Here is a 15237-nt window from a genome sequence, read left to right as displayed (position 1 = left end):
GTCAACCGCCGCCAGCAGCCCATCCATCTCCCCCGGAAGTATAGACGCCGTCTCTATGGTTTGGCTGTGACTTCCACCTCGGCTTGGGGGCTCGGGAGCGGGGTGGGTTTGTTGCTGAGGTTCGGGTGACCAGATGTCCCGATTTTAGGGTCTTTTCCTTATATAGGCTCCTGTTACCCCCCCAGCCCCGTCCCGTTTTTTCACGCTTGCTGTCTGGTCCCCCTAGTTGAGGTTAAGAGCGGGGAGAACGTGTTCCACCGTCGGCCTCGGGCTCGGGCTCCGCGTGCAGCTGGAGCGGCGCTGTGGGAGGCCTGGCAGCGCACAAAGGCTTCAGAAACAACACCAGCTAGCATGCGGGTTGGGATAAAAAAATCATGAGACTTGGTAATCTCCTGTGGGGGAGAAAGTGCAGTCTGAGAAGGCTAAAATACTGCTCTTAACATGCCTGGAAACCTAGAGGACCAGTCCTTCCAGGCATCAACCCATGCTTCAACTGCTACTCTTTCCCTCCTGCTAAGGAGGGATACAGGTAGCCAGGAGGAAAAAGTTTGGTGAGATTTGAAGGCAATTGCAATAGTGCAAGTATTCCAAAAGGATGTCAACCCCTTCAAAAATCATGCAATTGGCTTAAAAATCATTAAATTTTAACAACATAATAAATTATTTTTATTTACCTTCTGTTTTGGAGACTTTAAGATTCACTTGGGTCACATTTTCAAGTTTTTCTTCACAACAACAAGGGCTAGAAACTTAATTTTAAAAAATGAAAGCTGAGATTCTTACCTAAATACATGCTTCCAGGAGCAGGGGCTTTAAGAAAAGCGTTAAATATTGTGAGGAGGAGTATGGGAAACAATTGGGGAGTGTGTTTTGGGAACCACACAGCCTTAGTAACTGAAGTACCTACAATGCCTGTCTCAGCCATGGGGCGACCAGCATGCTACCAGCCAAGGTTTGGTACTCCTGCATGCTTGTGACTCCACAGAAGAGTGATGCCTATGCCTGGAATAATGTAACAATTATATTAACAATAAGTTCTTCAGGGCAGACGCTATGTGTCTTTCTATGTGTTTGTATGGCACCAAGCAACCTGTGGCTCTCTTATTGGAGTCATTAGCTGTTAAAATACTAATGTGTGTTCCTTGCCCTTTTTTACTTCTAAATCCCACCATCTGTCCTAAAATTCAACTTCCTCTCGGCCTCTCTGTAACTCATCACTACAGTCATCACTTATTATCCCACTAGGGAATGTATATACTTTCCAAACCATGGAAAAAATAAAGCGTCTCTCTGCACCATATAATCAAAGAGACAAGGTGGGTGATAATATCTCTTACTGGACCAACGTTTATTGTTGTGTCTTCCACCAACAGGCGTTAGTCCAATAAAAGATATTACCTCACCCACCTTATCTCTAATAGCCTGGGATTGACATGGCTACAATAACACTGCATATCATATAATCAAAGTCCTTTGGGGCATCCTATCTAATTGCAGTATGATAGACACCAAGAACTTGAAATCTAATAATTTTCAAGCACAAGTTGAAAGTTAATATCATTACAGGTATTACACCTACCTTTGAATCCTGATGCTAGCTTTTGTGCTATTGCAGCTATAATACCCAAACAAAATCACTTTTCTTTTTCTGTAAGAGGTAGACATATTTACAAATGCTTCTTGCTAATTTATGAATATTGCTATTATCTTTTAACAAAAAGACAATTGTACATACAACAAGCATTATAAGTTCATAGATTCCAAGGCCAGAATGGACCATTGTGATCATCTAGTCCAGTGGTTTTCAACCTGTGGTCTGCAGACCGCTGGGGGTCGAAGACCATGTCTAAGATTTCCAAAGGCATCCACACCTCCGTTCAAAATTTTTAGGGGTCTGCAAATGAAAAAAGGTTGAAAACTGCTAATAGTCGGACTTCCTGTGTAACTCATGCCATAGAATGTCCCCAAAATTATTCCTACAGCACGTATTTTAGAAAAAACATCCAATCTTTATATACAAATTGCAGTGATAGAGAATCCACCACAACTCTTGGTAAGTTGTTCCAATGATTAATTACCCTCACTGTTAAAAATGTACACTTTATTTCCAGTCTGAATTTGTCTAGCTTCAACTTCCAGCCATTTTATCGTGTTATACCTTTCTCAGCTAGATAGAAGAGCTCATTATCAAATATTTGTTCCCCATATAGGTACTTATAGACTGTCATCAAGTCTTCCCTTAAACTTCAACAGCCTATAGTGTTAACCTCTTGCCATGAATTAATTGCTCAGTTATTCAGCATTAATTCAGCTGACTGCACCCTTTCACTTAGCTGAACAGAGGATTAGAACAGAATGAAGATTTTTTTTTTTTTGCACCTTTCTTTTCCTGACAAGGATAGACGTGTTAGATGAACATTAGTTTCCATCCCGGAATTTTAATCACATTAAGTGTCTCACTCTGCTGGGTGTAATTAAAGTGTACTGCTATTCTTAAATTTCCCTTACAGTCCCTCTCTTACTATATCAAGGTAACATTTGGAGCTCCATGTCAATAGATTCTTTAACCTCATTCTGTGCGGTTCAACATGTTCCATTCATGGGCCACTAACTTTCTAAAAGGAAATAATTAATTCTGTTTCAGAGTTTAGCACTAGAGACTTTAGGGATATCATTTTACAGACAGTGAACAGGAAAACTTGACTTCCTGAAGCACTTCTGAATATTTTCTTTAGCTTCTGCTAATTGACATCAAGGAACTTCTAACTGTAACAGATGCCCTTTTAGCATTTTTAATGGCTAACGATAATTAACCTGGGAAAAACTGAAGGAAAAATGAATCCTAAAGGACAACACAATGTGAAACAATGTTTCCTAAATGAGTAAATGACTTACTTCTGAATAAAGGCTCAGTGACTGCAACCCTGAATTCAGTGGAAGTACTTACTTGATTAAGTGCTGCTAGCTTAGGCCCAAGATGTGTGCAGAGTGCAAAGCAGCGACATTTTATTTCAATGGGGCTACTCACGGAGGCTGATGCCACTCAGGGTAAGAGATGGGAGAATCTGACTCACTGCTGGCAATGGCTGTAAGAGCAGGATGCTGATTTTAATATATTCTTAATAGGAATGTCTGAATTTATCACTTTTTGTGTCGTATTTTTGGTCAGCTTTTTATTCCTGTGATAGATCTGTCTCTTCAGCTTTGACCAATAAACATGAATGTACTGTACCATAAATGGAAAATGCAAAGAGAATGTAAGAATGGAGATATGCTCCATTCTGCTCTCTCCCAGGCTAAAGGAACACTTTCTGGGTTACCGGGAAGATGCTATGATGTAAGTCATACTGTCTGCAATGAATAAATATGAATTGCTTTTTCTAACACGTTATAATGTATAAATCATTTTGAATCATATCCTGCAACCCTTAGCCATTTAACTAGTCCTTATCATGCAAGTAGTCCCATTGCTTTCCATAAGACTATCGGTGTGAGTGAGATGCAGCCCTTTAGATGCCCCCCTCCCTTGTTTACAAGTGATTTATAACATCATTTGTAAAGTATTTTAAAATAATGTATACTTGGTTCAACAAGTAGGAATGGGTGAAAAGGTTTGGAGAGTTAGTGTAAATAGGTCACCCTGCTTGCTCAGCTTGACCCCTCTGTTCAGGCCTGTGTGACCTTTCCTATCCCCGTCTGCTAATTGGTCTTCTAGCCTCCTCTGACACATGACATGGCTTTTGATGACATGCCCAAACACCTCCCTCCAATTTAATACTTTTGCCTTTTAGTAATTACTTGTGATTTAAGGTCGTTCCATTTATTCTCAGTCTATGTGATAAGTGTTCATAAGCAAGGTCATTTACATTTATTTTGAGATCAGGATTTAGTGAGGTGTATCAAATGCTATACCAAAATGCAAATCTATTACATTTACCACTTTTTTGTCGACCACTAATTTATGGGGATTGAAGCTTCATGTCCGTAAATCAAGTATCATTGCCCTGATCCTCAGCATTACTGGGGTATTTCACAGTGTTTCCCCACCATTGGGCCTAATGTGGAGGGACAGGAAACTGATACTAGCCCCAGTATTTGTATTGTGGCTGAAATATGCATGCCTCGGTGCGAGGGTGGGGATGCCCTGGACAATTTCCATGATCCCAATGTTCAACTTTAATATCATGGTTAATGCAGTGGCACATGATATGTGATTGTCCTTGCTGTGGTCAGTGCTTTGCTGGCATTGCAGTAACCACTGTGATTTGAGGGAGCCATATGTATAAGCCACCATTCTACATCTAAAGCAACTGTTTTTTGAGTAATGTGCATGCAACTTCTGCATATGCAGACTTGCCTCATGTAGCATTCCATTTTTTAATTTCCACTTAAAAGAAAAGTTTGATTATGTCTTTTCTGAACGCCCTGTCCTTTTACTTCTAGTTATAAGCCAAATTCTTTTTATTTGGGCTGTGTAAAAAGCCACTGTTTCCACTGTGCTATTTTTAACCCTTAGTTTTAACCAATCATCTTTTTTTCTGCAGTGTAAAGAAGTGTCATCTCAATTTCCTCATAAATCCCACCCTTAATCCTAAACTAAATCTAGTTTCCATTTTTTATGCTTATTAAGCTGAAATTAGGGTGACAGAAGCTTGTGTCTTAATAGTTTTGGTCTATTGCATTTTATTAGGGTTTAAGAAAGTATATATAGTAATGCAATATATAGCAAAAGCACACTGGCTTTTTATTATTTATAATTTTTATTAATTTTTCCAAATTAATATAAATACCACATATACCAAAATGCCAGAGTCGTCATAATACACAAAATAAATAAAGAAGGTTAGGATAAAGGGAGGGGAGAGGAAGCAACATATCTATCTTCAAAGTCTGTGTTAATCATAGACCTCTAAAATGTCAGCTCAAATGGCTTTGAATTTTTCAGGCATTCCCTTTCTCCAGAATGCAAGTCGTTTGTTAGCTGTGAGGTCGGCCATATTACTCAGCCAGGCATCAATATTTGATGGGGACTGACTTTTCCATCTTTGCAGGATTAATTTTTTAGTGACCAAAGCTACACATTAGAACCATGCAGCCTTGTTACCAGGTAATCTCTAGGTATCAGGAATATATCCAAGAATGGAATTTAAGAGGGAGGGCTCCAACTTAGTATCCAATATCAAATTAGTCCTTTGACCCAGGTCATACCAGAAAATCTCAATACAAGGGCACTCCCAAAACATATGAACTAATGTAGCACCAAAGGAGTTACATTTCCAACAGTGGCCAGCATTTATGAGGCCCATTTACCATTAGCCTATGTGCGGATCAGTATATTTCCATTGGGTCAGAGATAGTTGTGTATCCAAAATTCTATTCCAAGAAACTCTCAAATTATCAATCTTTGGCTGAGTTTTTTGGGCCAGAAAATCATAAAAGGATACCACTGGCTGAGAAAATCCAGGAAGTTTCCTTCAAAATTATAAAAGTTCTGGAAGTTCTTGAGCTCCCAATGCATCCAATCCAAATATATTTTTAAGTAAATACTTTAACTGGAGATATTTGCATGCCCCAGAGCAGGGCGAGCCAAACTGTTGCTGAAGATCTACAAATGGTTTAAATGTATCATCAGTTAGCTATAATACAGTCATAATTCCTCTGTCTGTCCAATCCCTCCATATCAAGGTTTCGTCACCGATTTTAAGGATAGGATTGCTCCACAGGACTGCCTCTGGATGGATGCAGAATTTTTTAGTCAAGTTTCACCACACTTGCCTCACAGCCATTATTATGGGAGCTCTGGAGCCGACAAATCTGTAATAATTTGACCCTACAATGCCTGCAGGGTCGGCTCCAGGCCCCAGCCAACCAAGCACGTGCTTGGGGCGGCACCTGGTAAGGGGCAGTCAATCTTGGGGTGGCGGGGGGCAGTATGGCATGGCGCTCGGCGGGGGGTGGGGTTTCCGGCGGCGCAGCGCTCGGCGGGGGGTGTTCGGCAGCGCGGCGCTCCGCGGGGAGGGGTTCGGCAGTGTGGCACTCGGTGGGGGGTGTTTGGAGGTGCTCCGCACAGGGGGGTTTCGGCAGCGCGGCGCTCGGCGCGGGGCAAGGGGTGTTCGGCAGCGCAGCGCTCGGGGATGTTCGGCGGCGCAGCACTTGGCGGGGGTTTCAGCAGTGCGGTGCTCCACGGGGGGGTGGGGGTGTTTGGCAGCACAATACACTAGGGGGGTTCGGCGGCACGACGCTCTGTGGGGGGCGGGGGTGTTCGGCGGCGCGGCGCTTGGTGGGGGGGTGTTTCGGCGGGGCGTGGCAGCGCTGGGGGGGGAGTGTTACAGTGGGGCGGCACTTTTTTTTGCTGCTTGGGGCGGCAAAAAAGTTAGAGCCTGCCCTGAATGCCTGAAAGGGTGAGAGGGTATATTCTCATTCAATCTGGAGTCAGATCTGTGTGGTCATATCTAACATCCACAAAGATGCCTTTCTTAACAAAAGGGAAATATGATAATTTTCCAAGTTTGGAAAACAAAATCATCTCAGAGATCGGGGGAGCTGTGATTTGCTCAGAGCCAGTCTCAGTTTCTGACCTGCACGCCAAAGGAAAGTTCTGAAAATATTATTGAGTTTCTTAAAATAAGTTTGAGGAATGGAAGTAGGGAGACCCTTCAGGGCATACAAAATTCTGGGAAGGGCATTCATTTTCAGTATATTAATTTTACTCCACAAACCAAGGGTTTAAAAACTCCATCTCCCCAACTCCTGGGCAATAATTGGTTCTATATTCATCTTAGGGATGTCCTGAATATTTTTGGGAACCAGTATTCCTAAATATTTCATATAAGTGGATTGCTATTGAAAGTTAGGGTGACCAGACAGCAAGTGTGAAAAATCGGGACAGAGGGTGGAGGGTAATAGGAGCCTATATAAGAAAAAGCCCCAACTATCGGGACTGTCCCTATAAAATCGGAACATCTGGTCACCCTATTGAAAGTCCCAATTTGAGAAAAGGCCTTTGTGAACATATTTGATAATGCCTAAGATTTCTGATTTACCCCAATTAATTTTATATCCTGAAAGGAGTCCAAAATTATTAGTAATGATTATAAGGTTAGGAATGGTAACCTCAGGTTTAAACACAAATTCAAGAGCATCATCCACACTGAGCATAATTTTGTGCTCTGTTTTAGCCACCCTGATACCACAAATATGTTGATTTACTCAGATGGCAACGGCTAAAGGTTCTAGAGCGAAATCAAACAGAAGAGGAGAAAGAGGGTAGCCCTGCCTCATACCTCTCTGTCATCGTAATGGGGCATAAATAATACCATTTGTAACTACCCTGGAAGTCTGGTTAGAGTATAAAAGCTTAATCCAAGCAATACATTGGTTACTAAATCCAATTTTGCTAACACATGGTCAAAGGTCTTTTTGGCATCTAAAGAAATTACAGCTAAGGGTTTCTTAGAATCTCGTGAAGCAACAATAATATAAATCAGTTCATGAAATTATCTGCGCCATGTTTGTTATGAAGGAAGCCTACCTGATTTATGTGTATAACATAGGAGAACTTTGTCCAATTGCACAGCAAGAGTTTCAGCTAAAATCTAATGTCACAATTGATTAAAGAATGTGGACTGTAATTATGACAATCCCAGGTCTTTCACAGTTTCGAAATATCTGAAATTATAGCTTCTCTTAGATTAGGCAGGAGAGTTTGCTCATTCTTGACCTCATTGAACATATTCAATAATCTGGGTGGTAAAATTTCCGAGAACGTCTTGTAAAATTCATTTGGGAAACCGTCTGTGTGAGGAGTCTTTCTGACATTCATTTCTTGTGTCGCCTGAGTCAGTTTCATGATTTCTAGAGAGATATCTAAAAGTTTCTTCAGAGAGTCAGAGATCTGTGGCTGAGACAATCCACTAAAAATGTTATCTAGGGCATCTTTGCTAATTCCCTTTTTGGCTAAATATAGTTTTGAATAAAACTGTTGAAATTGTTTATTAACGGCATTGTATATAATTTATTGCTATTATCATGAATAAAAGCAATCTTATTTCTGTTAGCCTTTTGCTTAAATCTGTATGCCAACTGCTTGCCAGCTCTCTCACCAGATTCCCAGTAGTTTTGCTTCAAACAAAATAAAGCAAACTCAGCCTTTTGGGACAGAAGTTTGATTGATTTCATATCTTAAATTGATGAGGGGTCTGAGTTTCTCTGCGGAGGGGGCAGACACACAGACTACATCAAAGGCCTTACCTTTCTGAAGGAAATTATCAATTCTATGTTTTCCACATTTCTTTTTAAAAGTGGCATTAAGAGATGATATGGCCTCTGATGAATGCTTTAAAGGCTTTCCAAAGTGTGACAATTCATGAGGCAGTGGGAGCATTTGTTTAAAATAAAAGTTCTAACTCCTGCTGGACAGAGTTAACAAATGATGTATCAAATACAGTAGCATTTTAGTTAGGGGTGCATACCCTTGAGGCGTAAAAGACATATGCATAGGAGCCTGGTCAGATATAACAGTAGTACCTAAGCCACAATCAATGACAGAATTGATCAAGTTTTGTGACATAAGAAATAATCCAATCTTGAATATGTTGAATGAGCTGGAAAAAAAAAAAAGACACTAGTCTCTGGCCATAGGATTATTCAATTTCTGCACATTTTGTAAGCCTAAATCAGCTATATATGTATGAAATACCTGACGAGTATTTGTGTTTTTTATGGAGATACAGAAGATTTGTCAAGGACTTGGTTTACAGTTTTGTTAAAGTTTCCAGCTATAATAATAGGATGATGGCCCATGTCATTTATACTGATTACAAAAAAATGAAAATATTTGGGATTGTCTTGGTTGACCATGTAAAGTTTGCCAAAGATGATTACAGAATTGTCCATTTCAGCTCTGAGGATAGTAAATCTGCCGTCAATATCAGACCTTGTGCTCAGAATATTAACATTCAACTTTTTATGTATCAGTATAACAATGCTCCTCGCTTTAGAATTAAAGCAACTAGATACTGAGAGGCCGACCCAATCTCTATTCAGTTTACAAGCTTCAAGTTCTGTTAGATGTGTCTCCTGGAGTATGCCTATGTTAATATTCTCTTTTTAAAGCAAATTGACTATATATATTTTTTCTTTAAATAGGGCTATTAACACCCTTTCCATTCCAGGAGACACATGTAATTATCGGAGCCTTCATTGTTAAAATATACCAGATAAAATATAAAGTGGTTTTATGAATAAATGAGAAATTGCTATTTTTCCTGAGCAGCATACAGTTCTTGCATATCTAAACAGCAAAAGTTATATAATCCAGGGGTAGGATGTCACTTCCCAGGAGTGGGAAGGAAATTCCCAGCATGGGAGGGTAACACGAGGGGGACGGAAAGAGGAATTTAAAAAGTGAAAAAACAAAACAGAAAAGATAGTGGAGAGTACCATACAGTCAAAAAGAAGAATTCATTTAAATGGTCCAAAAATACACACTTGACACCCAAAGTGAAATCCAGATCAAATGAAATTTGGAAATCCTCACAGTCCCAAACACTACAAGTATAGTAATCACCTATTACCAATAGACTTGATACATTAGTCCATAGGGAAGCACCATCTAATAAAGCAATGATAATATATATCTATATATAGAATTACTAATCAAATTACATCGATGCTTCTTTCCCATGAGTTAAGGCAATTGGAAGTAAATTGATAACAACTTTTTAACCCCAATGAGAAAAAAAAAAAAAAAAAAAAAAAAAAGGAACTAATATCAACTAGCACCCATCAACTTGTTTAGAGCAACCATATCAGATCTCAGAGAGCAGTACATAAATTCCATACGGTTGACTCATTGCATAGTCTACCCTTGCAAGGGAAGAGTTGAGGTATTTTTCTGCCTCCTGAGGGGAACTGAATGATTCTATCTTGTGACCATTTTTAAGTGAGAATATGACCCAATGATTTCCCGCATTTTGTTATAGAGTCTTCCAAAGCAGAGACTGTGCTGTCTATGTTTTAACTCGGTCATTGTATCATAGTGGTCATTAAGCATATTTAGAGACCTTCTATTTAAAAACAATCTGAAGGTATGTTTTGAGACTCTCACATTACAGTCTGGCCTCCACATGATTTTGTCATGTTGTCATAGCAATTTCCACATACACACACTATAACAATAGAAATTTAGGGCCAAATCTTAGTTCTGTTGAAGTCATTGGGAGTTTTGCAAATGATTTTAGTGGGTCTAAAATTTATGTATAAATTACAAAAATATGGTTAAAAAAATTAAGAACAATTAGCTACAAGCATGTCTTATGGACACCTGCCATCCAGGATACCCTCATTGATTACATTGTCCTAATTGTTTCAGATGGTTGTATATTCTGAATTATACAGGAGACATTAGACAGCATATTATGAAAACATAATTTAAGATTAAACAGACGTTACACTGATGGAAGGCATTATTCATCAGAATATGACATATACAGGCCAAAATTTTACTTCAAAGCAAAAAAACCCCAGATTTACTGGCAGAAATACAAATATACACAGTTATATAAAAGATCTTCGTTCATGGATTGGATTAAAGCACCAGTAACTACAATCACAGGATTCATTCCTTTGGACAACACAGTTTTATAGTATAACTATATGCAACTGAAGTATTGATGAAGCAGAAAAAATACACCTAGTTAAACCATAGAATCCATTGCTGTGTGTGTTATATCCAGCAGGCCTTATATTAGTTATTATTAATTCATATAATTTGGTTAGTATTTTAAATATTCCACCTATTTGACCTACTTTTTAAATTCATGACTGTCTGCCATGTATGCTTCTGCTCAGCTTAACTGAAAAAAAAGGCACCCATTCTGTTTGTTATTTAATTATTGATTCATTTGCTATGGAGACTGTGAATTCTAAAACATTCATTTGCTTGGAATGAAATTCCATAGTTGTATCTTGTGTTGTGTCTTCCTCTCCCCCGATACCTTGCTCCCTCAAGAAAACCTGGACTCTAGTTCATTTTCCTTATCTAATTTCAAATTAAAATCATGTCTTCAGTGATGAAGTGATACTTCTTTGAATAACTTGGGTTGGGTTGTTGAAGAATCAAGTTGGCTTGAGCAAATATGGGACTGATTTATAAGTAATATGACTGCGTGTTCACACTGTGTGCATTTTAACATCTAGCACAAAATAATTTACTATAACATTTAGCAGGCACAGTGTAAAGGTCTGTGATATGTCAGAACCACGTGGAGTGAGCCAAAAATTAGTGGTGGGGGGTAGAAATCATTCATAACCATTTCTTCAAGCCTTTCTTAACCCAGATGTGACCTTTTTGAACCATATTAAACATCAATGCCAATATTTTAAACGTGGGTTCCTGCATCTTCCTCCACCCCTCTCCTTCAAGATGTTGAGCTTCCTCAATTCCCATTGTTTTCATCTGGAACTAAGGACCCATAGTATTTTTCAAGATTGGGACCAATATTTCTAAGGGACACTAAGTAACCCCAATCTATAACTACCCACACTTTGCTTTTACTAAAAATTTGTCATGTCTTCCTTTTTCCCCTGCTCACATTACAGTAAAACTGCTTAAAGATTTTCTTTTCTTGCCAGAATGCACACTGGAATTAAAGTTGGCTGACTTGATCATGCTACAGCTGCAGTGTTATGCAAGCATGAGACTGTAAATTCCACACCACTTTAATAAATGTGGCTTTTTATCTGTCACTCAGTTGAAAGTATAAGAATGACTGTATTTCACTCAGGAAGACCTACCATTCTGAAGATAAATGTGATCTTTAGTAGAACAGGAAAATTCATCAGGAGTTCTACTTAAAAATCAACTGACTGTATCTATTCAAAGCAACTAAAGCTCAGTTAACAACTTTGTCAGTAGCATTTTTCCCCCATCACACTCAGAATACTAGTTCCTAAGTAACTGGATGACTCAGTCACTAGTTTGAATCCAGTGCACTTCAGCAGTGATCAAAAATCATAAATCAGTTTAGTGACCCATATGCAGAGTTTCAAGTAACTAGTCCATCACTTTGCATGTGAACCTATGTTAACGAGGGCAAACCAATTATTTGCTGAGCCATTTGGGAGATGGCATCTTTGGTAGCACTACCAGCTCCAATTGAAGGGCAGCACTCATGCTGGCTGGCAGCAGGGAGAAGATTGGTTGAAACAAGTGAGAGTGCTTCTGAGCATTGTTCCCCCTAATGCTATTGCCTTGTGCCCACCACAGAGACAGCAGCAGCACTAGAGACAACAGTACAGTCAAGGTAAGCAGAGAAAGTGGCAATGGGCACAAAGGTCTTTGAATTTAATAATTCTATTCTATTCTATATATTGTATTGCCCTCATCACTGACTAATCCCTAAGATCCCTCTCTGCCAGGCTGAAGGTTGGCAAGGAGAGAATTAGAGTTGAGGGAGACAGACATTTTGTTGGGTAGGCAGAGAACCAGAGGGCAAATCTCCTATGAATCTTTTTTTTTTTTTTAATCTATTTGAACCCATACTTATGTGTGTGACTTTGGAGGTCTCAGCTCAGTTCCTGGCGGAGTGCTGACATCATCACAAAAACCAACATCACACTAATTGGTGTCCCTGTTGGCATTCACACTAGAAAGGCCATCTGAGCATGGAGGCTGAACTACACCATCACAGTACTGCCTCCAGGTTAGGATGGGGACACATCAGTCTGTAGCTGTAGGCAAACTTGTGCTTCATTGGCTTGTGCTTTACTATCCTATTATCTATACTGGATAAAAGAAACTTCACTTTCTTTAATCTGGCATCTTTCACATGGGCAATAAATTTACTTAAGGAAAATAATTGTAAATTAAAATAAAAAACAAAAAAGAAAACACATTGGTTCCACAGAGATATATTTCAAAAGCAAAGATAACATGGGACACTAGGTCCTTTAAAAGTATTTGTGAACTGATAAGAAGAAAAATGTATTGCAAGTGCTATTAAAATGTCATCTCTTTCTGTGATAACTCCAGTGTTTAAGCGGGAAAGCATTTAAAAAATGATGCAGGAATCCAACTGATGTTAAAACATGAAAGCATTTAAATGATGTCCTCTCTACTGAGAAATGCAGAAGGACAGAGATGCTAAAGATTGCAAAGAAAAGCAGAAAGGTCATTGGCATACATTGCCAGGCATAGAAAAGATTAGAGAAAATGAGTTCCCTGAATAAGTGGCAGGTTTGTATTATTTCAGAATAAGGTTATCCAGTTGGCCCTCATCAAAAAAGGGAAATGGGTAGTGAGGGCATGGCGTGCTGATTTTTGGCAATGAGTCAGGATACTTAGGAACTTCTAATACACCCATCACTATATTTCTAGGCACCAAATCCAGTATGAAGATTTGCAGTAGGTTTGAATGTAAAAACAAATTTGGCCTTTCCCTATTTTACTCTGGAACCCATTACTCCACAGGCTTCTCCTACTCTGTCTCATCAGACATAAGCTGCTTATCTTCACTTTCATCAAGTCCTACTGCGGCTTTTCCCCACCCTATTTATCATCTCTCATTTAATATTGAGATGTTGACTCCTGCCCTCAATCAGCCCATGATTCCAGCTCCATCACCCATTTTGTAAAGTTTCAAACAAGCACTTTCATGCTTTCATAAATATCCACAAAGCCACCTCTTTATCCTCCAAGAGCCTCCTTAAAATTCACCTTTTTCATGATGCCACAAAAAAACTTGACAAGAACTAGGCTAGTGGTGTGCGGGGACCACTTCCTAGCATGCTGACCAATATTGTCTCACTGTTTACTTGGACCCTCTCCCCCCGCCCACCCCCGCATCGGTCATCTCTTGTCTTATACCTAGACTGTAAACTCCTTGGGGCAAGGAGCATCTTTTTTATTATGTGTTTGTACAGAGCCTGGTCCATGATTAAGGCCTGTAGGTTCTATGATAATAATAGATAATAACAACCAAATTTAAGCGAACACTTGTTAGATGTGTGATTCATAAAAAATCAGGAGACATTTCAGACTTAATTGGAATAATACAGGGAGAATTCACATGAGATTTCTAGGAGCTCATTGAATTCCCCTCCTTTTTGCTAATTACATTTGTGCAATTTTTTCTAGAGCTTTTATTTTCTTGCAACCTCAAAACAGACAGTACAATGAAAAAAAAGACAGACATTCAGCTCAGGCCCTAACATTGCTTTGAATACAGCAATCGAGAAGAAATAAGTCTTAAACTTGTCAAGATTGACCCAGTGCTCCCTAACTGTCAAACACAGCCCACATCACAGTTATTTTCAATAAAGTACTGAATCTCCTTAGTCAAGGGCCTTCTTAGTCACAACTAATAGAGAGGTGAGCAGACTTATGCGATAAGATGAAATAATTAGTAGGGTTGTTAGTTAGAAAGTTTGGAGAGGAAAGCTTTAAAATAAAGGAAAAGTCTTTGGTCTGATTTTGTTCTGCAGTGAAAACCCATAAATGTATCTTGCTTTTTTTGTTTTTCTTTCAAAAGATTATCTTTTACTCTAAAAGAAGTACTGAGTGCCCTCAACTCAGTGGGAATTAGGGATGCAGCATGTATTTGAATAACACTAAATAACTTAGGTTGGTGCCCTCTCCGAGGCCCATGGAATAGGCAGCATTGAAAGCAGGACACATTTAACGAAGCAACGTAGTGAAAAGTATATGTCATTAAAGGTTGGGGCAGTGTACCATAACAAATATGTATTTTTCAAGGAGAGAGAAGAATGACCCAAAGGGGTTTTTCCCATGTTTGTAATTGGCGGGGTAAACAACAACTGCATGGAACATCCTCAGTCCTGTACAGGAAGGGGAGGAGCAAGAAAGACAATGAGAAACTGAAATTTCCATGTTAAAATCAGGAAGGGGTTTTCAACCTCATTCCTAGTACAAGAATCCATATTCAAGTTTTGAGGACACTACTTGGCATAAAGGAAATTTTTTACAGCTGAAAATAATCATTCCAAAGTATCGCAATGAAAACTATATCTACCCGATATTAGTCCTTCATCCTATTACAATTCAAACTTCCTCAGATATGCCACCCCAGTGACATGAAAGAGAAAAGAAAATGTAGAGGTCTGAAAAGAAGAGCTCTGTGTAAGCTCGAAAACTTGTCTTTTGCCATCAGAAGGTGGTCCAAAATAAGGTAGTACCTCCCCACCTTGTCTCTCTAAAAGAAACACAGGCAGGAGAAA

Source organism: Malaclemys terrapin, chromosome 5 (genome assembly GCF_027887155.1).
Source record: "Malaclemys terrapin pileata isolate rMalTer1 chromosome 5, rMalTer1.hap1, whole genome shotgun sequence".
NCBI classification, from domain to species: domain Eukaryota; kingdom Metazoa; phylum Chordata; order Testudines; family Emydidae; genus Malaclemys; species Malaclemys terrapin.
This window is presented reverse-complemented; position numbering follows the sequence as displayed.